This window comes from Dipodomys spectabilis, unplaced genomic scaffold (genome assembly GCF_019054845.1).
Source record: "Dipodomys spectabilis isolate Male_0828 unplaced genomic scaffold, ASM1905484v1 ptg000138l, whole genome shotgun sequence".
In the NCBI taxonomy this organism is placed as follows: Eukaryota; Metazoa; Chordata; class Mammalia; order Rodentia; family Heteromyidae; genus Dipodomys; species Dipodomys spectabilis.
This window is the reverse complement of record NW_024870815.1, coordinates 4679417-4705839: the sequence shown is the minus strand read 5'-3', so window position 1 is coordinate 4705839 and position 26423 is coordinate 4679417. Positions and strand designations below refer to the sequence as shown.

General features: G+C 39.1%; 1 protein-coding gene across 1 annotated transcript in view; it reads left to right on the top strand.

Annotated features, from left to right (window-relative positions):
* Nucleotides 1–931: 931 nt before the first annotated feature.
* The window catches only part of Prlr (prolactin receptor), a 122042-nt gene continuing 96550 nt past the window's right edge, over nucleotides 932–26423 (top strand). Inside the window, exon 1 of the mRNA XM_042690585.1 lies at nucleotides 932–1032. The gene's annotated coding sequence lies outside the window, so the exon portion shown is untranslated. The remainder of the gene's footprint in view (nucleotides 1033–26423) is intronic.

Genomic DNA, 26423 nt, shown 5'->3' with positions numbered 1-26423 from the left:
GCAGATAACAAGCATGTAAGTCATGAGTAGTCAAGAATTTAGCATAAACCCCGGATCTAGTAAGGAATCTCTGCTCAGGGCAGATGTCTTTAGTCTTTCCTCTCCCCCACTATGGGGGCTGTTTGCTTTGTGGCTTCTCCGAATAGGAGGGAGAGAGAGACAGAGGAAAGAGGGTATAAAAGATTCTCCTTTTCAGGGGAACTAGGCTTTGGGGAACTTCTTTATGTGTCACAAATGGCCAATTAAGCTCCCCCCCCCCCACAAAGTTCTGCTCTTACAGAGGTTCTCTTTCTCTATGTGCTCAAGTAGAGCACCTTTGAAATTATATGGCTACTTTGTATTTCCTTTGCTTTTTCTCCAGTGTGTTTCTCCTTTTCACTCACTTTTCCTTTTCCCTTGCCACATATACTTGTCACACTTGTGACCTCCTTGACCAGAAAAATCTAGTTACTCCTTTTTTGACTATAGGATCGATCAAGCCTGTGCTCAATTTATGACATGTAGATTCACTAGAGCCCCATTTAACCTGGCATCAGAATGAGTCATTATTTTTTGAATCTTTATTTATCACAGCCCATAATTCCTAAGAGCTAAGTGACTACTTTTACAAGGAAGTTGAAAATTACTACTTTCTCTGGAAATTAGTATTCACCTTCCTGTCTGGATCCATCTCTTTTATTCCCAGGCAAATGCAGGAGACAAGCTTTCCTTGAACCTCCAAATTTATCCCCTAGAACTATCTGAGACAAAATTCCATTCACATATTTTTTCAGCAAGAGATTTGTCTCAGCTTCCTTATTTCCATGAGGTGCTCTGATAAAAAAAATCCTCGACAGTTTAATTTACAGGTCAATCATTAACAATGGGCTGCACCTTTCAGCATGTTGTAAAGGATGACTGGTTAAGCAGCAGCGTTTCTTCTCTGTAGGAAATGCACAGGAGAATGTCACTTGCCCTCCAGACTCCTAACCAAGATGTGGCAGGCTCCAGCCAGGCATGTAGGCAAGGTGACAGACTGCAAGACCACCACAGGTGAGAGGTGTGGCTGCCCTTTCCTGTCCACTCTGATTCCCTCCTTTCACAATTTCTATCCGTGTGGAACTCAGAATGGGCAGGGATGATGTGTGACTAGGATGTTGATGACGTCAAAAAGGGTCTATGGGCTGACCCATGTTTTAACAAAAGATGGGTATGAGGACAGTATGTTAACTTACAGAACCAACACGGAGGTTCCTTACACACATGGGAAGTTCCACAGAGAAAGTATGGGTCAGGCCTGGGATCAAAGATCAGTATAATTGCACACTGGTCACATGACAGACTGGGTCTTCTAGAAGATAAAAGATATATTAGTGTAGAGTTGAGAACATCTCCAGATCTTACTAGAAAGCAAAGAAAAACCAGATCATGAATATGGAACAGCCATTATAATCTTTGCCAGAGTGAGGTCTAGATGAGTTGGTCTGATTTTGTTTTGGACAGATTCCTGTTTTGAGGCAGTCTTGGGTTTGCAGAAAAAATAGAAAGTTCCCATATGACCAACTGTCTTGCTTCCAAAATTTCCTCTATTATATATTATATATCTGGCATTCATGTGACATTTTGAATCCATGTTGACATGTTATTATTAACTGAACTACTCCATGGGTTATTAGAGTTGTGTGCTGAACAGTTTTATGGATTTTAATAAATTCTTAATGGCAAATATACAACATGACAATCTCAAATAGGGTAATTTCATTGCTCTGAGATCCCCAAAGCTCTGACCAGCCACTGATCTTATTACTGGCTCTATTTTTTGCTTTTGGAAAATATTAAATTGTTGGAATTACATAGAATGTGACCTTTGCACCGTGGTGTCTTTCTCTTAACAATATGCTTTCAGTGTCTGCTCTGTCTTTCTGTAGTGAGTCTCTTTTGAGCACTGAGTGATAGTTCATTTTATGGATGTACTATAGTTTGTTTACCCGTTTGGGCATATATAATAGAAAAAAACAATGGGAAAGAGGAAAGAAGAGTAAACATCAAGAGATATGGGATGCAATAAATACAAGAAGGATGGAAGGCAAACGTGGGAAAGCAAGCTAGAGAGATGAGCACAGAACCCATACAAAGATAGCAGGGTTCTTGTTTGTCTGTATTTTTTATTGTAAAAATATTGCACAGAAGGGTTATAGTTACATGAGTAAGGTAATGACTACATTTTCTATCGAGCATTGTTACCTCCTCCTTTGTTTTTCCCCTATCATCCCTTCATTCCCTACCTCCCCAACTCCTCCCCCCCCCCCACTGAAGTTGTAAAGTTCATGTTCAACATAGTGTCTTGTACATCTCATTGTTTCAGTGGGTCATCCTGTATCCTTATTTCAGTATTTTGTTATTTCCCTTCAGAGATGGCAGGATTCTTTAGACCAAAGTTCAGTGAGAGAAGCCAGTTCTTCGCTGACCTCTGCTAGGTGTTAGGTATCACATTAGCTTTGTCCTGAGCATCCCCATACATTGTAGGCATGAAACAGATATCTACTGAACCAACTAAACCTGCAAAAGCATTTCTAAAAATTGACCTCCTTCAGACACCAGAAGATCAGTGGCCTCCAAGATACCTGAGCCAGCCATGTTGGCAGGTTGAAGCTGCTTCTCAGGGTAGTCTGTCCATCACATGTGATGAAACAAAACTTCTCTAATAGCACTGCCCCCTTTCCCTTTCTAACCTCTGCTCCTGCTTTGTGAAGTGCTCTAAGGATAAAACCAAGGGATTCATCCTTCAACCTAACAACAAAGGCAGTAGAATTCACCTGAACAGTTCCCATGGCATGGGGAGACCAAGCAGGATGACTGACTTGAGTGCTAAGAAATCTCTGTGAGGGGCTGGGAAGGTGGCTCAGTGGTAGAGCGCTTGCCTTGCATGCCTGAGGCCCTGAGTTCGATTCCTCAGCACCACATAAGCAAAAAGAAAAAAAGCCAGAAGTGGCACTGTGTCTCAAGTGGTAGAGCGCTAGCCTTGAGCTGAAGAGCTGAGGGACAGTGCCCAAGCCCAGAGTTCAGGCCCACAACTGGAACCAAAAAAAAAAAATCTCTGTGAGAGGAAGATGAGCCATCTGTGCTTTCTTTTTTTTAATGCACAAATATCAAGTAGTCTTCATGATAAATGGTACATTCTGACTATCTAAGTAGACGGAGGGAAATCTACAATATTTCTGTATATTCTATTTAAATTTGCTTTTGTGAAATAGGAACAGGAAAGTAAAATGTTTGCCATCAAAACATAATAGAAAATTAAAGGGAGACCCACCATTCAGAAAGCTATTTTCAAGGACTCTAATTCTCACTGCTTAACTGAAGGCCAATCCCAGTGATGAAGACAGCTAAATGATGGTCTAAATGCTGTCTTCTGGCATATCTACACCATCTGCTCTCTTTTGTTGCCATGTTTCTTCTCTAATAAGCTTTCCCATAATCTTTACTTATGTTTGCTTATTACTAAATTCTTTATTGTGTGTGGTAGTAGAGGAAAGAAAGACCATATGCTCGGGACTGTGCTTCTTCCTTTTTTTGTTCAAAAAGGCTATATTCTGCAAGTTAAGTTAATGACCTTTGTGACATTCTTGATGGCTCTTGATATCCAAAAGGTATGTTATTTGTGCAAATGTCATTTTTTATCTAAGATCAGAGATTAATATCTTTTATTTATTCAATAAATGTGACATGCAAGTAATATGTTAAAAGACATGTTGTAATTCGTGGAAGCTTTACTCAATTCAAAAATCATTTCTAGAGGATGAAATAAGATGACAGCCAAACAATAAGGAATCGCCACAGCTCTCTCTAACCAAACAGAGATTTGGGTTCATAACACACGCTTCTCCCCAAAAGACTGACAACACAAATATACAAACAAGCAGAGAGTCATGGGAACAGAAAAATACTTCATCACTTCTACACATAAGAAGAGAAAATCACGAAAAGCTCTCCCCCCATTCCTTAATCCACTCCAGCTGGGCCTTCTGAAGGACAAAAACTTCCATGAATCTATAGCAGTAGCCTTCATGTTGTGATGTGGGTGCATGTCCAGACTAAAGGTATAGCTAGCAATCTGGACAGAGACAGACTTTTAAGTAATTGAGTAATTCAGCTAGAATTATCAGGACCGATAGAAATTGGCCCGTTAAAGCAAAAATCAAGAACTCTAACAACAGCAGATGCTGGAGGGGATGTGGACAGAAAGGAACCTTACTTCATTGTTGGTGGGAATGTAAACTTGTTCAACCACTTTGGAAAGCAGTATGGAGGTTCCTCAAAAGACTCCACATAGAGCTCCCCAATGACCCAGCAATCCCACTTTTGGGCATTTACCCAAATGATCACAAACAAGGCCACACTAAAGCTACCAGCACAACTATGTTTATTGCAGCATTATTTACCATAGCTAAGATATGGAACCAACCCAGATGCCCCTCAGTAGATGAATGGATCAAGAAGATGTGGTATATATACACAATGGAATTCTATGCCTCCATCAGAAAGAATGACATTGCCCCATTTGTTAGGAAATGGAAAGGCTTGGAAAAAATTATATTAAGTGAAGTAAGCCAGGCCCAAAGAAACATAGGTCCCATGGTTTCCCTTATTTGCAATATCTAGTATAGGTATGAGTCAAGTGGAAAAAGTCAGAGAATGTGATGTTAGGAAAACGAACCCTCAAATATGTATTTTAATGTTTTTGTTTCTTTCATGCATGTGTTTCTAACACATTTATAATATTATTTCTTTGTAGCTTTGTATGTCCCTCCCCCACAGTGTAACCCCCGCTTTCACTATATTTGATGTCAGTATAACATGTGGAGGAGACGGGGACAAACAAGTCGTTTAAGGATTCAGGTGGACCTGTTGCAACAATGAGAAGTACAAAATGTCATGTCAAAACCAGCTTTACAATGTCGGTGGGGGGGGGGGGAGGGGGGGGTATGATCGGGTGGGGGGGAGGGGGGAGGCTGGGAAGGGAGGTGAAGGGTAAACAAAGGAGGAGGCTGCAATGCTTGGTAAGAAATGTATGCATTTTCCTGCCCATGTAATTGTAACCCCTCTGTACAGTATGTTCTCAAATAAAATAAAATAAAATTTAAAAAAAAAAAAAAGAAATTGGCCCGTTAAGTCTTTAGCCCACTTATTAATCAGGCAGTTGTTTCTTTGAGGATTTGTTGTTGGGGAATTTAATTTTTTGAGTTCCAGGTATATTTTTTTATTTTTTTATTGTGAAAATACTGTACAGAGGGGTTACAATTACATGGGAAAGATAATGAGTGCATTTCTTATCAAGCAATGTAGCCTCCTTCGTTTCCCCTTCCCATCCCTTCCCATCCTCCCCCCGTACCCCCCCAATCCTCCTCCCTCCCCAAAGTTGTAAAGTTTATTTTTGACAAAACAACTTGTACATCTCATTGTTGCAATGGGTCCACCTGTATCCCTATTTAAATGATTTGTTTTTCCCCTTCCCCTCCACAAATTATACCAACATCAAACACAGTGAAAGCAGGGGTTATACCGTGGGGAAGGGACATACAAGCAACAAAAAAAAATCTTATAAATGTGTTAGAAACAATTGCATGAAAGAAAAAAAACATTTGAATACATATCTTAGGGTTCATTTCCCTAACATTAACTTATCTGACCTTTTCTGCTTGACTCAGACATATACTAGTTATTGCAAATAAGGGAAACCATGGGATCTATGTTTCTTTGGGCCTGGCTTACTTCACTTAAGATAATTTTTTTCAAGTCTTTCCATTTCCTAACAAATGGGGCAATGTCATTCTTTCTGATGAAGGCATAGAATTCCATTGTGTATATATATTCCACATTTTCTTGATCCATTCATCTACTGAGGGACATCTGTATTGGTTCCATATCTTAGCTATGGTAAATAATGCTGCAATAAACATAGTTGTGTTCATTTCTGGGTTTTCAATTCTATTCCATTGGTCCTGAGGTCTGATCTTGTGCCAATACTATGGCTTTGTAGTAGAGTTTGAAATTTGCTATTGATACTCCTCCAGCACTGATCTTTCTGTTAAGGATCATTTTTGCTATTAGGGGTCTTTTATTGTTCCATATGAATTTTTGGATTGCCTCTTGTATTTCCATGAAGAATGAGGTTGGAATATTGATATTGCATTGAATTTGTACACAGCCTTGGGAGGTATTGCCATTTTCATGATGTTGATCCTTCTAGTCCAGGAGCATGGGAGGAACTTTCTAAGTTCTGTTTTGATTTCCGTTTTCAGGTTTTTAAAGTTTTCATCATAGAGGTCCTTCACTTCTTTAGTTAAGTTAATTCCTAGGTATTTTATTTTTTGTGGAGCTATTACAAATGGAGTTGCTTTCCTGATTTCAGCCACGCTTTTCTCATTGTTGGCATACAGAAAAGCCATTGATTTTTGAGTATTAATTTAATACCTTGCTACTTTGCCAAAGTTCTGAATCAGCTCAAGTAATTTGTGAGTGGAGTCCTTGGGATTCTTTAAATATAAGATCATGTCATCTGCAAAGAGGGAAAGTTTTACTTCATCTTTCCCTGTTTGGATCCCCTTTATGTTTGCATCTTGTCTTATTGCTGTAGCTAGGCATTCTAATACTAGATTGAAGAGAAGTGGAGAGAGTTGACATCCTTGTCTTGTTCCTGAGTTAAGAGGAAATGGCTTTAGTTTTTCACCATTAAGTATAATGCTGGCAGCCGGGCTCTGGTGGCTCACACCCGTAATCCTAGCTACTCAGGAGGCTGAGATCTGAAGATCACGGTTCAAAGCCAGCCTGGGCAGGAAAGCCCATGAGACTTTATTTCCAATAAACCACTAGAAAAGCAGAAGTGGCGCTGTGGCTCAAGTGATAGAGTGCTTGCCTTGAGCTGAAGAGCTCAGGGATAGGGCCCAAGCCCAGAGTTCAAACCCCATGACCGACAAAAAAATGTATAATGCTGGCTGTAGGTTTGTCATATACAGCCTTTATTGTATTGAGGAATGTTCCATGGATTCCTAATTTTTCCAGAATCTTCATCATAAAGTGTTGTTGCAAGAGAGCTTATCTAGTGTCCTGTGTCGTTGGTCTTATTTTCAAAATCACTACTTAAAATCAGGTTTTCTCTCAAGGCATGGTGCTACTGTGCCTTGATACTCAGCTCCCTTCTTCTCTGTTTGGTGACATGAATATATAAGCCCAGTGTGATAAGTTTTTTGCTTTGGATCTGTTTGTATCATATCCACCTTTGTGCTCACATGACTTACACAGCATAAGGCTAGAAAACATTTGAGAATTTATCTGAAAGGAAAAAGTTGGGAGTTACTTTGCCCAAAGCGTGATTGCAGAATGGGACACACACACACATACACACACACACACACACACACACACACACACACACACACACACACATATCTTTCTTCTTGTCCCCATACCTATTTATGGAATTAGGGAAATTGAGACCTAGATAGCTAAGTATATGTAGGTAGTAGAGACAGGGGCATTGGACTGACCAAGGAGTGGCTGCCTTTTCTTCTCAGAGTCTCCTGAGTGACACATGACCATGATAGGGAGGAGTCCAGGTGGTCTCATGTGCTCTCCATGTGCTGGTGTAGAACTCTCCAAAAATTAGGGAAGCGGAACTTCATGCCACCAGAAACACTAACAGGAGAATCAGACTCATACCTCAGTTTATATTGGCCTCAGAATACCTGGCTCCTCCTAACAATTCAGCATCTGGCCATTTCTGCGGTGCTTGGGTCATCTCTCAGCATTTCTTCCACTTATGGGTTTTCCAATAGAAGCAGAGTTCCTACAAATAAGTCGTTTGTATCTGGGTGGAGGTATAGCTCAGTAGTAGAGTGCATGTGTCAGGTCCTGGGTTCAATCTTATATACCTTGGAGGAGGGTTCTATATATCCAAAAATATTCTATGAAAAAGAGACAGGGTTTGTGTCTCACAAGAATCTATATTTTCATGGAGCATCTGATATTCAGTGTTAACAAAAACAGAACTTTCATCGCAGTTTCTTCTTCCTCTGCATTTGCATTCATGCCTGGGAAGAACTGGTTATGAAAATTTGGGGCCAAGTCTAGCATTCATGATGAAGAGGCAGAAATTAAGAAATAAAGCTCACTGTTGCTCTGTCTTGGGAATGTGACTCATTCACCACATGAAATCTCCCTTCTTCTCCTCCCATCCATACTTTCTCACTCACTTTGCAGATTTCTCTCTAAAGTTAACTCCTTTGATCTTGTTCCATGTCCCTTTTTTCTGCTCCACCGAGGATTTTCTCAGTCATAAATATTAAAGCACAATTAAATATCCACTCATGATGAAAGTAAAGCTACAGTGTGAGTACTGGGGTTCCAGAGAGTCAAGAGATGGGGGTGGAGTAACAGAGAACAGTGTGGAGAATGGCATACCAAGGCTGACACTAAATTTCACAAGGAGCCTTAAATTTTTAGGGACAAAGAAGGGCAGGAACTTAAGAGAAATTATAGGGATGTGACTCTTGCTATGTCCTTGACCTGTGTGTCTCTCATTCACTCATAGTTTCTTCAAGTAGATTGATTGAGCACCAATTATAGAAGTTAGTGATAAAAAGTCAGTACAAATACAAAGTAGTGATAAACCAGTTAGTGATACAAAGATGAATGGAACATAGTCCTGCCTCTAAGAGGCTGGTGGTTGAAAAAGGTCTGTGGGCCTATTATGGAGATAACAAAGTACAATGAGGTCTAAGATCTTATGGGACACTAGAGAGAAGGTCTAGATCATGTGCTGAGCTGTAAAGAATTCTTCAGGATGAAACAAACAGTTGGGAGGAAGAAGACTATGGATAGTGTGATTCCAGAAGAAGGAGCCCACTACAAGAGCAGAATTGAGGAAGTACAGTGGTAGTTGGAAAATTGGAATCAGGGAGCTGGAACGCAGAGTAATTTGGCCTGGAAAGAAGTTAGACTTGGGACAAAAAAGCAATAAACTCGGGATGGGCTTGAGGCTGAAGGTAGGGAAGATGATGGGAGTACTGCAGGCAGGAGAGGTGAATATGACTTGAGTTTGCAGAAAGCACAGTATGGCTGAAATGTGGAAAATAGCTTAGAGGGATTTAAGTAGAGACACAGAGAACACATAGGATGTTTTTTCAGGGAAACGGGTTGCAAAATGACACTCCTTCAACAACTTTTCCTTGTCTTAGAGAAAGCATATGGGAGAAAGGCCTTCTTTTAAAAAATTTATTTTTACTATCATTAAATAGTTGCATGAAGGGCTTTCGACCCAATATGTGAATTGATGTGCATAAAACATCTAGATCATTCAAGCCCCACGACCGACAAAAAAAATCTAGGTCATTGTCATTACTACCTTCCATCCTTCTCCCCTCCCCAACCTATCCCCATCCCCCATCCCCTCATCTCCTACCTCCATTTGTTTATGGGAATAAACACATTGAATATCATGACTCTATTCTCCTCCATCTCTCCATTCATCTGTGCCCCTCTTCTTCCTCTTAACACTCACTCCTCAGACAAGACAAATTTCAGCCTCCTGGTATTCATTTTGTTAAACTGTTAATTGTTCAAAGGTGTCCCATCACGAAAAAAAGATCACCCTACATATACCAAACTTTAGTCAGTTTGATAGTGTGTATATGCACATGACTCACATTTATTTTTCATATATGATTATATTTCAGATCTAATTTCTACATATTTGAGAAAATATGTCCTTTGTCTCCCTGGTTTGATGTGATTCACTTAATATCATTTTTTGCAGGCCCATCCATTTCCCTGCAAATTATGTATTTGTTACTCTTCCTGATGGATGAATAAAATTCCATTGTATGCAAACATACCCAGATATACCCACATATATATGTATGTGTTTGTACACATAGTATGATTGTATTACGTATGTGTATGTATGATTATATATGACTATATTATATATACTATATATAGTATGAGTATACACAGACACACATTGAGAAAAGATTTCTTGAAGCCAACTCAGTCATTTGTTACATCATTTCTGTGCTGTTGGTAACTAGAATGACTTTTACAGTCACCTGGCTGTGAAATCACTACCGTGTAAATATTTCCTCAGCCTCTATTGGGACGAATTCTAAGTGTACATACAATTATCACTTGTTCTAGCACAGAGTACTAGGACATGATGGACTCACAAGGGAAACCCCATTAATGAGCTACCATAACAAAATACCATGAACAGGGTGAGATGCTCATACTACAGAAATATATCATGTAATGACTAGAGGTCTCAAAGCTGAATTCAAAGCATTGCCAGTGTTGTTGGTATCTGTGAAGAAGGATTTTTCCCCTAGATTCTCAAGGTTTGCTGATAGAATCATCATTCTGATTTCTGTCTTTATTGATACATGGTATTGTGCAGTGTGTGTGTGTGTGTGTGTATGTGTGTCCAAACTGTGCTGTTTTTTTCTGTGCTAATATCAACACTTGAACTCAGAAGTTCGTCTTTCTTGGCTTTCTTGCTGAGCCAATTTTCCATCACGTGAGCTATATACTTCCACTATCAGGCTTTTCATTGGTTATTTTAGAGATCAAATTTCACAGGTTTCTCTGCCTTGATGCAATTTCAAACTGTGATCCTTTGGATCTTAGCTTCCTGAGTTGTTAGGAGGAAGACACTGGCAATCAGCTCAAATTCAATTTTTAAAATAATAATATGTCATCTTTTGTTAGGACCAACCCTAGTGACTTCATCTTAGCTAATGATATCTGCAATGAACTTATTTCCAAATTAAATCCTATTCTGAGATGTTGAATGTTAAGATTTCAATGTATGAATGTGGAATGATAAATGGGGATGATACAATACAACCCAAATACACCAAATAAAGTTTTCAGTCAGAGACAAGGGAGTCAATGCCTGTGAAGCACTTGAAACAGTGCCTGGGATTTAGCATTTTCTCAATAAGTCTCAGGCCATGCCAAATTTAAATAAAATACTTCCAGGACAGCACATGACATTGATATTCAGTTGGTTTAAACCAAGGTAGGTTCACTAGTCATTTATAGCTTATAGCTTTTGTGATTTGGGTCATGGCTTATGCAATACCATCAAGGCATTTAAAATAATACTACAGACTAAGAGGTTCCACATAAGAAAGGATCAATGTAATAAAGTCTGCCTTTCCCTGACCTCCAAGTGCTCAATGTGAGAGTTCCCAGAGGGAGAAGAAACCTTTTTTTAAGAAGGAAAACCAGTGGAGGCCTGTCTTCCTGAGACACACACACACACACACACACACACACACACACACACAAACACACACACACACACACACACACACACACACACACACACACACACACACACGCAAGCAAGCTTCTGGCTGTCTGCACTTCACCCATGTATGCCAGGGCAGGGACAATACACTGAGCCTTAAAGAGAAGCTCACTAGAGTGTCCTGGGAAGGGCTGATCCTCAACTTCCTGGAGGAGCCATGGACATGGTAAAAGTGTCTTGTTCTTCTCAGATCATACCAGAATCACCTTTGTAAAAATAAATAAGGTGTGTTGATTTGTATATGTAGAGGATAAAACAAAGCTTGGCCCCTGAATGAATTCTAGGTAGGGAGGAGAAGGTAAGCTGCTGAAATTAACAATAGCTAGACCTACAGAAATTTCCAGGTATAACAAGTTTCTTCTCAGTGAGCCCCAAGTGGCTTCTGATGGCTCCTAAGGGGCCTGTAGTAGCAGGAGAATAAGGAGACAGAACCTGCTTCATGAAGGAGTTAGCTGGCTGGATAGGCCAAAGTCAAACTGAGCTGCCACTTGCAAGGCCAGTGAATGATTAGGGATGCATGTTTTGGTTAAGGAAGAAACCAGAAGGGTTATGGTCCACTGAGAGGTTCTGATGGGGCTGTCATTTCAGCTAATTCAGCTCAGAAATACGGGTTCCTGGCATCCAAGGCCAAGGCCTGGAGCTCTCTGCTTGATGCTGGAATTCCTGTGCTTGCTTTCACTGAGATTTCTGGTTCCAGTAGGCAAAGCCTGGTGCAGGAAACAGCCTGCTTTCCTTGATTCTGCTACCCCAAAGTGGTAGGATCTTGGACAAATGACTTAACCTTACTGGACTCTGTTTCTATTATTTCCTTTATTATTTGAAGAGTGTGAAGTCATAAAAATCATAGACTTGGCTTGCTGAAAAGAAATCTTAAGAATATAGTTCAGTCCATTTTGTAAATAAGGGACATGAAGGTTAAGAGTTAAGAGACTTTATACGTACATTAAAAAAGAACAGCAACAAAGATAAAACCTCTTGTGTCCCTATCTTGGGGTTCATTTCGCTTAGCATCAGGTTATATGGTCATATGTACATAGCTTTTGACCTCTTCTGCTTGTCCTAGACATAAACTAGTAATTGCAGATAAGGGAAACCGTGGGACTTACGTTTCTTTGAATCTGACTTACTTCACTTAATATAATATTTTCCAAGTCTTTCCATTTCCTAACAAATGGGGTGGTGTCATTCTTTCTGATGGAGGCATAGAATTCCATTGTGTGTGTGTGGTGTGTGTGTGTGTGTGTGTGTGTGTATACATATATATATATATATATGTGTATATATATATATATATATATATATCACATTTTCTTGATCCATTCATCTACTGAGGGGCATCTGGGTTTGTTCCATATCTTAGCTATGGTGACTAATGTTGCAATAAATATCGTTGTGCTGGTAGCTTTAATATTTTTTTTGTTTCTTTGTATGTTCTTCCCCCATGGTACAACCTTTGTTGTCACTGTATTTGACTCCGATGTCCTGCATCTTGTATATACATTTTTTCTAAGTTGGGGAGGGGAAAGGAAATAACAAAATGCTGAAATAAGGATATAGGATGACCCATTGTAACAATAAGATGTACAAGATAGTATGTTGAAAATGAACTTTACAACTTTGGGGAGGGGTGAGAGAGGGGAGGGAGGAGTTGGGGAGGTGGTGAGGAAAAGGATGGTAGGGGAAAAATAAAGGTGGGTATAACAATGTTCAATAGGAAATGACCTCATTAACTTGTTCATATAGCTGTAACCCCTCTGTACAGTATTTTTACAATAAAAATATATATTAAGAAAAAAAGAGTTAAGAGACTGAAGCTGAGTACCTGTAGCTCACACTTGAGATCTTAGCTACTCAGGAGGCTGAGATCTGATAGTCATAGTTCAAAGCCAGCCCAGGCAGGAAAGCTTAATCTCCAATTAAACACCAAAAAACTCAGAAGTGGAGCTATGGCTCAAAAGTGCTGGAGTGCTAGTCCTGAGTAAAAGAGCTTAGGAACCATGCTGAGGCTCTGAGTTTAAGCCCCAGTACTAGCACTAAACAAAATGAGTTAGCAGACTTGAATCGCAATTACAAAGCCAAGGAAAGACAAAATAACCTAGAACATAAGTGTCTAGACATTTACCTGGAACCCATTCCATAAATACATATCTGCAAGAATGTTTATATTTACTCCTATATTTCTGGAGCAAATAGTCTTTCCCCGCCACACACACTTTTCATTAGCATCAATCAGATGTACGTGCAGGTTAGATGTTGACATGTCCAGATATGCATGTAACATACCTTGGTCTGACTCACTCTTTCCATTATGCTCCCTCCTCCCCTTTTCCTACTCCCTAAATCAATCTCAACGGATGAAGCTGATAGTCTTGAACTCATTTAACAGATAAGCAAACTGGCTTGCTCAAGGTCCTCCAGCTGCTGAGGCAGGAAAGCCAGGACTTTGCTTGTTTCCTTCTGTATATCATACGCCTCCAATTATACTGAGACAGTCCTGGCCACATCCCTCCCATTGTTGTCATGATCTAGGCTGATATCAACTTCAATAGAATGAACATCTGGTTCTTGAGATCAGGTTTAGTCATCTCAGAGGTAGGGACAAACAAGCAAGAATATTTACTCCAATCAGCTCAGAAAAGAAGTATTCAGCTTCTCAGTGGACATTGTTTCTCAATGGATGAAAGAGCTTTCTTAAACAAATACATTTTATGAATCTGATATCAGATTCCTAAACAAGCCAGTCAGGAGACATCCTAATGTAGGTTTGCTGCTCGCTGCCTTGATGCTCCCCAATGCGGTCTTTCTGCTGGCTCTCCTTCCTCTCAATATCTTTGACTGAGGACCAGAGACATCAAGATACATGCCCCTTGAGTAGTACCAGCTCCTCCCAGAGCCTTAGAAGAAGTTACTTCCACCGGGAGAAGTGTGGCTTCAACGAAGCATCAGTTTCTCCTCGGAGGGTAAGAGCTCATGACAACCTCGCTCTCCGTATCACCACACAACAGCAATATGAGCCAAAAAGTCATTTTAAATCATTCAGCAAAAAGATGAAACTAAATCTGGTGCAATTAATTTTACTGATCTATTCCATAAATCCTAATACAATCTAAATGTTATTTTGGTGTGTAATAACGTAGCTATTCATAAAGTATTTCCCAGTCCCTTTCAGATACTAAGTCTTAAAAATCCAGCATGGGTTTCACACTGCCAGCAAACTCAGAGAGTATCAGCTGCATCGCAAAGCCCTGGAGCCATGTGTGGCTATCAGCTACTGTGTAGGACAGTACGAGTCGAGAAACAAGAACACTGAGGCTTACGACATGCCAGGAGTCGGATGGACGCTGAGTTCTTTATAATCAAGATCTTTGATTAGTCTAAGAACACTAACATCTTTTGCTATACTCATTCTGCTCCAGGTGTCCTGAACGAAGACAGAGCCAGCAATCAGGACTCTCTCGTCCCCATAAGCCAGCATCTGGCTGGTCTCAGGCAGACACCTGGCTTGCCATTGTCCCTCCACAAGGCTCACTGTTAGTTCTGCTAGTTCTCAGCAGTGGGTACAGAAGGTAGGATCTCTGCCTTCTGAACCGGGCAGGACTATGCCTACTTTGGCTTAGAGTTGCAGAGTTAATTATTAACAACCAGACAGACTCGGAGAATGCCAAGACCAGAGTTTACTGAAAATGAGCCAGGGCTAGGTCTTTCTAGAAATACATGCGTGAGGAGACTTTGTACCCATTGGGTTTGTCCTCCTGATGCAGGGCAGAGAGACACACAAATATAAACAAGAAGGAACGCATGGGTGTTCACTTTAGAGAATTCATTTGGAAGCTTCGGGTTTATTTTTTGTTTTATTTTGTTTTGTTTTTGGTAGGAAAGGGAATGTTCCTTTTGGACTCAACCGAACAGGTGTTTGGGGAGAATAAAATTGCACCACCTATAAGAAACTAAAGTAGTGTAACCTGACTTGGAACATAATCAAAAAGAATTTCATAACTCTCTAGTTAGGATGGTTTGATAAATAACTCTAAAGAATAAGATTTACAAGATTTTACAAGGTATGAAGTGAACACAGCCTGGAATTTAGCTAGGAAAAGATGTGTTCCATCTCAGAGAATGGATGCGGTATCTGAAATAGGCAGGGCCAGAAGAGAGAGGTTGGCTCTGGCCTACGTCCTGCTAAAATATCATCATTCTAAACTAGTAATGCTTTTATTTGCTGAGCATTTACCATCTCTGTGGCCTGGGAACCTAACAAAATGATTCCATTTCCTCTGGGTCAACAGTCAGGATGACTTATCTGGAAGACTGCATAAACTCATGTAGAATTCCCCCATCCTTAGAACTCTTACCGCTCTGTCTCGCCTACAACTTGTGTGTAGTACCCACCTTGGTGAAGTAAAATCATGACCTGTGAGGGAGGGAACAGGGTGAGGTATATAGGCAGGATTATTCTTACATGTAGATATAACAGGTGAGAATTCTATGCAGTGCAATGAGTATTCTGACCGAGCCTACATCAATCAGTTATTCACCAGAGCTTTTCTGTTTGTTTGTTTGTTATTCCTTGACCATTTAAGGATCCCTAACTTAAAGCAAATACTCTTCTGGCTAACCTTTTCATCAACTAATCACCATCAACAAATTTTTGTATCTTCATAGAGACCTAACAGAGCAATATCTTACAGGAGAGAGCCCAAGAGAAAGGTCAGCTTTATAATGCTTTGCATGTCTGGCCATCGGTGATAGAGCCTCTTGTGACCATGAGTATCACACTCTCTAGAGTGATTTTTTGATAAAAAAAAATAATAAATTCAAATCATCTCAGGTTTTTTTATTTCCACTGGGAAAATATTTTGCAAACATTTAGGATTCAAATGAGTGACTTGGTAAAAGAAGATAGTGAAGTTCTTCAAAAATCCATGGGCTTTTTTTTCTGTTTCCTAAGAATTACCAGCCCTGGAGCTCTGAACATACATGGGAGGTATAGCATGCCCATATGTCTGTCTACCACTGACCTCAACTAAACTAACACAGGACCAGGATTTCACTGTGAGGTTTTGACCTCCTTGAAGTATGAACACTGAAAAAAAACACATCTAGAGTTTGGGAGATCCATTTGTGTATCCTGAAATCTACAGTCCTTAATTAGGTTAAACAAAGCATATGTGATAGGACAGAGAGGGGTGGGAGGGGAAGAGGGAGAGAGAGAGGAAGGGAGGGGAGAGAGAGACAGAGAGACAGAGAGACAGAGAGACAGACCCTGGCCCAGGAGGCATGCCATGGACCTGTAAACTCAGGTTGAAGGACCAGAAGCATAAGGTAAGAACCTCTTAAAAGCCTTCTCATTTCTGTGATATCACTTTAACAAGGAATATTGTTGCTACTGGCAACTCACAGTGTGTCCAGTGGAGGGCGACAAGGAAACAGGCTGATGAGGTCAGAGAATGAGCGAAGGCCCTGGAACAGTTTCCCCTGAGGACTGTGAAGTCTGTCTAGTCTTGGAAGGACTATTTTTATTTTATTTTATTTTTAATTATTATTTTTTTTTTGCCAGTCATAGGGCCTGAACTCTGGGCCTGGGCATTGTCCCTCACCTCTTCAGCTCAAGGCTAGAGCTCTACCACTTGAGCCATAGCTCCATTTCTGGTTTTTTTTGCTTATGTGATGCTGAGGAATCAAACCCAGGGCCTCATGCATGCAAAGCAAGCATCTACCACTGAGCCACCTTCCCAGCCTGGAAGGACTACTTTGTGGAAGAAAGAAGAGTTGCCTTTGTTCCCAATGATAAAAGCAGTGAAAAGAGATTATAGGATGGCAGATTTTCTAGCAATTCAAGCTGCTTGTCAGGACCAGGTTCACTGCTGTGATGCCTTTCCTGGCATTTGATGTTCATACAGCAGCTGAGGTTTAGAAGGCATCAGCCAGGGAGTCAAAAGAGACCAAGAGACTGGAGAACCCCGTGGGTTGTTTCCAACAGTATCAGGATGGTTTTATAACATTTGGGAATAGGTCTGTTATTCCAAAAACTATAATTTCCCATATCAACCATTCTATGATGTAGAGAAAAATCTAGAGAATCTAAGAAGATTCCAGTGGCTTATATAAATACTTTCTGAAAAGCATACAGAACGCAGTGTGGGTCAGAACATAGGGCCACAGGCCTCAAACCCAGCTGGTGCCCTTTATTACAACACTTAGATAAGTTAGATGGGTCACCTAACTTACTTATGACTTTGTTTTTGTGCTTAGAGATAAAGGATAATATTTTCCTCTTGCTGTTATTGTCAGTCTGCAATTGGCTAATGAATCTAATCCATTAACACTATGCCTAACAATAATTGTGCTTGGCGATTAGTTCAAAGGAAAACTCAGTATTATTTCTTAAGTCCTTGAGAGAATTTGAACTATGCACCATGAGCTTAAAACTTAAGCACAAATCTCTTCTGATTTGTTATCTAATGGAAAGGAAAATTCTATATTCCTGATTTTTGGAAGTAATGGTCATTTTCTTAGAAACCAATATAGATAGGATAATCCTGTCAGCGGAATGAGTAACTGCTAGTCCATGACATAAAGGAAAAAGAAATTAGGGCCAGTGGGAACATGCTCAGAGAAAGTTCAAAAAAACACAGTGTTCCTTGGATTTCTAGCAACTACTGTGACTATGTTGTAATTTCTTTATTCCCAAGTGAAGCAAAACTGGAGTTTTCACCTAAAGAGCTCAGCAGATGCAGTATCAACGATGTGGTAACATCTAGTTGACACCCTAATTAACTCTACCTGAAACTGTGTTTTTCTCATCATAAGACGCACCTTGCATGGCTCAGTGGTAGAGCACTTGCCTTGCATGCATGAGGCCCTGGGTTTGATTCCTCATCACCACATAAGCAAAAAGAAAAAAACCAGAAGTGGCACTGTGGCTCAAGCTGTAGAGCGCTAGCCTTGAGCTGAAGAGCTGAGGCACTGCACCCAGGCCCACAGTTCAGGCCCCACGACCGGACCCCCCCCCCCACAAAAAAAAAGATCCACCTTGCTGACTAGGGGAAAGGAAGAAATGCTGGAAGAAGGGTTATGCTGCATTGCTTGGGGGCTGCCTATTTGCAGTTTATCCATGAATCTACACCCATTTCTCCCTCCTTTGGTATATAAGTTTCCCAGGGTCTGGGAAATTTTAGTAAACTGGCAGTTAATGAAAGGAAGAGGAGGAAAATCCCAAGTGTCCCTCTCAATATGCAGCTCTTCAGTTTCTGCCTGCTCCTTTGTCTAAATGAAATAGGTCGCTGGGGGAAAAATGCAAAGGCTCCCTGCTGTCAAGTTAAATGTATTCCAGTCCTAAGGGGTGACACCACTTTGTTTCTGCCCAGACAAAGACAGCTCTCTATCCTAACACCAAATGATCAATTGCATATGAGAGAATGACCTTATTTTTTAATCTTCTAGTCAATATAGAAACCACAGACAACTCCCAGAGTCTCTTTGGACTCTGGATGGTGCCAAGAATGAACAAGTAAATTGATTCCTTTTGTTTTGAATTGTCTATAAAACCAACATTATTTTAAAACTATTAAGAATTGTTTGCTTCATTCGTGCACTCCAGGGTCCAATTTTGCACTTGAGCAATAGGTGCTAATCATTCACAAATACTCATCACCTAGAGCTCTCCAAATTGTTGCACACAGATTCCAATCATCAAATGTTGAGTGAGGAGGAAATGCGGGTTCAAATCTGAGTGTCGGGTTGAAGTTATTTCTTCTGATTGGCTTGTTCTTCATTATTATTATTAATAGTAATAATAATTATAACCTTTAAGTAGTTGTACAAAGGGATTTCAATTCAACAGTCATTTTATAAATACAATGCATGTAGATCAGTGTCACCTCTTTTGTCATTCTCCTTCATTTTTTCCAATCCAACATCCCTCAAATTTTCTAGCTTTATGTATACGTATGTATATGTATACATATATATACATATATGCATGTTTATATGTATATATATGTATACATATTATTCAATATTGTGGGCCTTTTTCTTTATTGCTTTGTTCACTAATGTTACTATTCTTTTATTGTTTATGATACTAAGAGTTAACTCTATCTGCACAGAAATCTTTCTGCTCTATAGAACATTGCACAACTTACTTTGAAAAAGGAAAACTATTTCTTCTGGCAATAACACTTAGCATAAAGAGGCACTCTTTGGCCAGTTACCCATAGTCTTTACTTCTTTAGGCCAACAATTATAAAGTTGTTTCTTATATGGCCAAGCTCATACAGAGACAGTGGTTCTATGCGGCAAAATTCTCTCCACAGAAGTTTCATCTGTATGGAATCTACATACTGATCTATAAAGAATGCCCTCAAAGCCCCTTGGCATAAGATCATAGCCAACCCTACTAAGTACAGCTTTAGAATGTAGTTTTCTTAGATATAAGAAGTAAATGAAATTTCTGGAGTGAATTATGTAAGTCTCCTCTTTTTCCCTTGTTCACATAGAATTGCACTTAATTGGTAAATGAGTTCTAAGGAGAACTGGATACTGCAAATTGGTGTTATTAAATCTGTTAGGTTTTGGGGGAGGGCTCTTAGAAAAATAACAGTCTGAGTGGCAGCTCTCACTTCCTAGGCATTTGCCCAGAAATATTTTTAAACTTAATGGTTATATTTAATAATTTGAAATGAGCACAAGCGCACAGCACCTCTGTCTCTGCCAAACCATTCTCTCATTGTTCCTTTTCCTGTTGGAAGGTATGGCTCATCCTCCTCTTTGATGAAGTAACACCTAACTGCTAACACCTTATTAACTGAAAATAATGCTTTAACTAGTTACTGAATATGATTTTGATACGTGTTAACCCTTGATGAGGTCACCATTGGTCAAATAAATGGGTTGGTCATTGGAATTTCTATGTACAATAAACTTTATCAGCAGGGATTAACTGCTTTAAAGATATCCAATTACATGTACAATTATATGTACATGTACATGCTATTAAGACAAATTTTCATTCTGCAAAATAGCAAAAATTTAGGGTTTTACTGAACTTGTTTTTATTACTAACATAGTTAACAACTACTCTCAAAAATATTTTTAATCTTGAGTAGAGGAAGTAGGAGATACATACCTTCCCTAAAACAACAACTGTATAGAGTGATACGCAATTAATGGAATGCATACTTTCAAGACACACAGAGGACTATTGTGTAAAACCACTGTGTGACTCTTGAGGTTAAAGTTAGTGGTCCCACACATTTGTTGTGAGAGGCAGGTAGTAATTGATCTGCTCACTTGCTTATACATATTTGCTACATTGGTCTGGACACTTCATAAGGGTAAGAGGCCCATAGCTCATCTATGGATTTGTTTTAATCACCTGGTTGAATACTAGCTGTCAGTAAGAAGTTACAGTACAAATGAGAAAGTACAGTACAGAGAGAAAGTAAATATTTAAGGACAGGCAAAATTGTCACACACACACACACACACGTGCACACGCATACACACACACACACAGATATTTCATGACAGAATAATGGATACCACAAAGCAGGAATCAAGGATTAGCTTGGGAAAAAAAAATACATTATTTCTTTGGCCCAAGAAATTTCTCAGTTCATTTGCTGTAGTTATAACAATGTATCTGAGGCTGAGCTGTGTTGTAAAGAAAAAGGTTTTGTTCAGCTCATAGCTTTGAGGGCTTACAGCCCAAGAAAAGCTAGCTCTATTCATTTGGTTTCTGGTGAAGCCCTTTTGGTTGTATGAACCGTAATAGTTGGTGTCATAGTGAGGTTATCTGTAAGAAAGATATAGCATATGGTAAGGAGCCAACTTGTTGTTGGTTTTTTTAAGCCCTGTTCTCAGTGGATCAAACTGGGATCCTATGAGACTATCTTAGCCCCTTCCAAGGGTGATGTCTTCAAGACCTTACTATTTCCCACTCATCACCAGGGTTCTGCCACCACCAACACTACTATACAGAGGAGTAAGCTTTTAGCGCATGGATCTTTATGAAACACACTCAATTCATATCCAAACTCTAATAGCAAAGTGGGTAGGTCCTGTGTTATGTGCTATGACTGATGGAGAAGAGACAAAAGAGCAGCTCTGTGGTGGATGTATGTCCTGTGTCCGCACTGGAGAGTTTTTGACTGAATGGAGTTGGATGCAGAGGCTGAGACTGAGATGGTTTAGGATTAGTGATCTGTGAGGCATAGAGTTCACAGGGGGTGGAGAATACTGAGACCTATGTCCTGAGAACAGTGAAAATAAGCAAAACAATCTAAGTTAGCAAACGACAAAAGGTTACAAGAATTAGGATAATCTATGCTTCCTGTCTTGGAGCATGTGAAAATTTTTCTGGTCCTTCACTAATCACTTTGTACATAGAGAAAGCTTTGTTAGTGTTTATCTATTGTGTAATGGTTTATGTAAAGTCAGCTAGGACACTAAATGAGCATGCTTATATAAACCATGTCTTCCCTGCAATGTTTCCTTTGGAAAATACACGGTACATGCTGAATTTTCTTTTCTTTTCTTTTTTCTTTTACTTTCTTTACTTTTGTGCCAGAACCAAGGTTTAAAGCTTTACATTATCACTCAGCTTTCTTGCTCATGGCTGGTGCTTTACAACTTGAACCATGTCTCTAGCCCAGCTTCTTGCTGGTTAATTACAGCAGGAGTTTCACAGACTTTTCTTCCCAGACTGGCTTCAAAGCACAATCTTCAGGTCTCAGCCAGACCTGACCAACTAGGATTATAGACAGGAACCATTGACACCTGGCCACAAGTTGCATTTCTGTATATACTGCCAGATTTTACAAATGTGTTCTCTTAATAAAAACTCCTTTTTACACAGACCATATTACTATCTTCAGTCTCCAGGATATATGCACATTACAGGCAAACTACAGGTACACACCTCTTGATATGAGGTGTTCATGACATATAAAAACCACACATGCTTCATCTAATTGCATATGGGAGGATGAAGATGATCTCTGAGCTATAGAACTGTTCCTCACACCATCTAAGGTGTAATTTAAAGGTAAAAATCTGGTTTCAAAACATTAATCTTAGAATAATGAAGAAAACAATTTAGTAATGGGCTAAGGCTCTAAACTGACATTTTTTTCCAAAACTGACAGACAAATGACTCAAGAAAAGACACTTGGTGTCATTGTTCATTAGAGAAATACAAATCAAAAGCCTACAATGAGTCATCTCCTCACATGGACTAAAGCTGGAATAAAAACATAAGCAGTAATGATTGTTTGCAAGGATGGGAGGAAATGAGAAATCTCTTACCCTGCTGATAGATGTGCAAAACAGAGCAAGATGCTCCAGAAAGTACTTTGTCAGTTCTTGTATGAGCCACACTGATAATAAACACATGTACATAAATGATTTCAATAGCACTATTTATACCATCAAAAAGTAAAAACAGCCCAAGTCCATCAGTAGCTAAAGAATCAAGATGTGATCATTCATACCATGAACTATGAATTAGTCATAAAACGTTATCTATTTTTAAAGTACATACTAGAGTGGTTCTAAAGAACCTAATACTAAGTGCAAGGAACTAGTCACAAGACTTGAAGATTTTGCTATATTATAGTAGCAATAGTAACCAAAATATAGCAGCATCTGATCTTGGTAGTTTATTTGTTTCATGTGTATCTACTGAATCTTCATTAAAATTTGGCAAGTCCTCCAAATTGTGCCATATTAACGACTGATGTTCTGTTTCACAATGAATGATTGTAACATTTGGGCTAACGTCATGACAAACATCACTAAAATAAGTGTCTTTAAAATGTAAAAAAAAGTTACAATTCTCTTTGTATGGTATTTCCAGAATAGATAAACTCATAAGAAGACTGTGTTCATCCAAAGTAGATTTGTGTTCATCAAAAGCTTTTGGAAGAATGGAATGGGGTGTAGCTTGCTGATGGTTACAAGGTTCCTTTTATAGTAATAACAATATTCTAAAATTAATTGTAGTAGTGGATATAAAAGTATGATATACCAAAACCCACTAAATTTTATACTTTAAAGGGAAAATGAGATGTTGTGTAGAACCTACCTTAATTTTTAAAACTAAAAAGCAAAGTTTACATAATGTCATTTTGGAGCAGTGTCATTTTGGAGCAGATTAGTAAGTACTGAAATTAGTCCTTTGGCTTGGGTCATTGTAAGTAGACGTTATAAAAATTGTAAGTAGAAGTTAAAAGCAAAAGGTAGATGAGTCACAGAAAATTACAAAAGAATCAGATAATAACAAGAGACAGTACAGACAGAGACTGAATTTAGGTTTACTAATATATCAAGCAGACATTTAACATATATTTTTTTTCAAGGAATATATCATGTTATTGTTATCAAGGAACATATCCTAAGATATTAACTATAAGATATTGTTCCCTGTTATCACTGTAATGAAATTTGGAGTGACTGAAATTCTTTTCTTCCTTGTTCTTAGCATTTTCTAACTGTGTAAACACCATTTAATAGTTGAGCAATAATACAAAAATAAATGTGATAGATTGGCCTTCAAGAATATAAATTTTGTAATCAGAGTAAGAAAGAAAAGGTGATTTTTGGAGTCTTCTTGATAAATGTCTTACTTGAAAACATCAGACTTTGTACTAGGAGAAAGTCACAATGGTTTAGAAAACTGATTCTTAGGAATTCTGAACATAAAGCATACTTGTGCCCAACACCTTATTTAACAGACTCTCCACATCCACGCTTTACCTACATCATTACACAGTGAACTAGTGCATATGTAGCTATCATCTCTCTATATCTGTTCCATCTGTCTGTCTGTCCTTATTTGAATATGTCTACAAGACAATTGATCCCCTATAAGTAATAAAAATGCACTTGTAAAATCACAAACTAACTTTAAAATATAATATATATATATATATATATATATAATATAGACCCTTGAGGTAAGCATATAGTATTGACTGACTCCCTCAAACCCATCCTTGCCTGTCTAACTTCTCATCCAGCCAGACTGGAGCCGGGAAGGACTGGTCCAGGCATGACAAGTCCCACAGACTTTGTAGGACTCGGGGTGTGGCTCCTATCCATAACTTCCTGTCAGAAGCTGGAAGGTAGAAAAAAGAGTTTCATCCTAGATGAATGGATCAAGAAAATGTGGTATATGTACACAATGGAATTTTATACCTCCATCAGAAAGAATGACATTGCCCCATTTGTTAGGAAATGGAAAGACTTGAAAAAAATTATCTTAAGTGAAGTAAGCCAGGCTCAAAGAAACATAGGCCCCATGGTTTCCCTTACTTGCAATAACTAGTATATATCTGAGTCAAGCAGAAAAGATCAGATAAGTTGATGTTAGGGAAATGAACCCTAAGATATGTATTCAAATGTTTTTTTTCTTTCATGCGATTGTTTCTAACACTTTTATATGATTATTTCTTTGTTGCTTTGTATGTCCCTCCCCCATGGTATAACCCCTGCTTTCACTGTGTTTGATGTTGGTATAATTTGTGGAGGGGAAGGGCAAAAACAAATTGTTTAACTAGGGATACAGGTAGACCCATTGCAACAATGAGATGTACAAGTCGATATGTCGAAAACGAACTTTACAACTTTGGTGGGGGGGTGGGAGGAGGAGAATTGGGGGGTGGGAGGAGAATGGAAAGGGATGGGAAGGGGAAACAAAGGAGGAGGCTACAATGCTTGATAAGAAATGTACTCATGATCTTGCCCATATAATTGTAACCCCTCTGTACAGTATTTTCACAATTTAAAAAAAAAAAAGAGTTTCATCTTAGAAGAGTTTGCAAGGGTGACATCAAGCTGGTAAGTCATCAGTACTGCAGGCCTGGTAATGCAACAGAAGTTAAGGAGGCAGCCAAGACAAAGTAGTTAATGTGGGGTTGGGGAAAAAATTTATTGAAAACCTGGTGCAAGCTAAGGAACAATAGTGGGAAGAAGGCCGTGTGGGCACTGGGCCTGCCATTGGGCTAGAAAGTCTTCACTGCACTGTTGTTTGGAAAAAGAAAAGCCTGGAAAACTGTTTTGTGTCAAAAAGCAGGAACAATTAGTGATGTTTTGAAATACTAAAATTTCAGCAGGGAAAATTAATAAAGCATAACTGCATGTGACATTATAATTTTTTTAAAAACCGATCCTTTAAGGAACACATTTTAATAGTAGTTTCTCTCTTCCACAATTATTTCACAATTTGTTTACAAGCACTTGTCTCAATGTCTTCCAATTGGCTAAGACAGGCCCCTTTGCAGAGCTCTGAGACAGGAAAGTTTCATTGGTCAGAAATAGAAAAGAAACTGGGAAGAATTTAACTTCTAATCTAGAAAGTCATTCTTGCTGAGACCTTGGGGGAAGGCAAAGTTCATCTTTTAATTTTCCAACTTTTTCCTTAAATAAATTGCCACAGATTTTAGACCAGTCTTCTCATATGAGCTGCTAATTTATTCTGCCAAATCCCTAAACTGAACTATGCTGGCACTGATCCATTTTCTGGGGAACAAGATCCAGGCCAAGCTGTAGAGTAGAAGAAATAAATAATCAATAAAACCTATGCTCAAAATCATAGCTCAGTTCTCTCTGACTCTCCTTATACCACCATAGTGAAGGTTTCCTAGATGATAACCAGCTCTCAAAAAAAAATGAACCAGTGGGAAGTACAGGATTTTGTTATCCAACATATATGTGAATATTTCTGGAAAAGAGGGTCTTCATAAATTAGCCCACAGGAAGTGGCGCTGTGGCTCAACTGGTAGAGCGCTTGCCTTGAGCTGAACTGCTGAGGGACAGCGTCCAGAGTTCAAGCCCCATGACCGACAAAAAAAAAAAAGAGTCTATAAATTAGCCCACGGATGGAGTAGCAAGTAAGAAGAGGGGTAGGAGAACTAAAATAAGAAGAATAAAGACATGTTGTTTCAAGGCTAACTTTTCCAAACATCATCTTTAGAAAATTCTCAATAACAGACAAAATAAATAAAACAGCAAAACCCCACACACAGACCAGAAAAAGTAAATTGAAAAAGAAACACTCAATAGCCTAAATATCAAA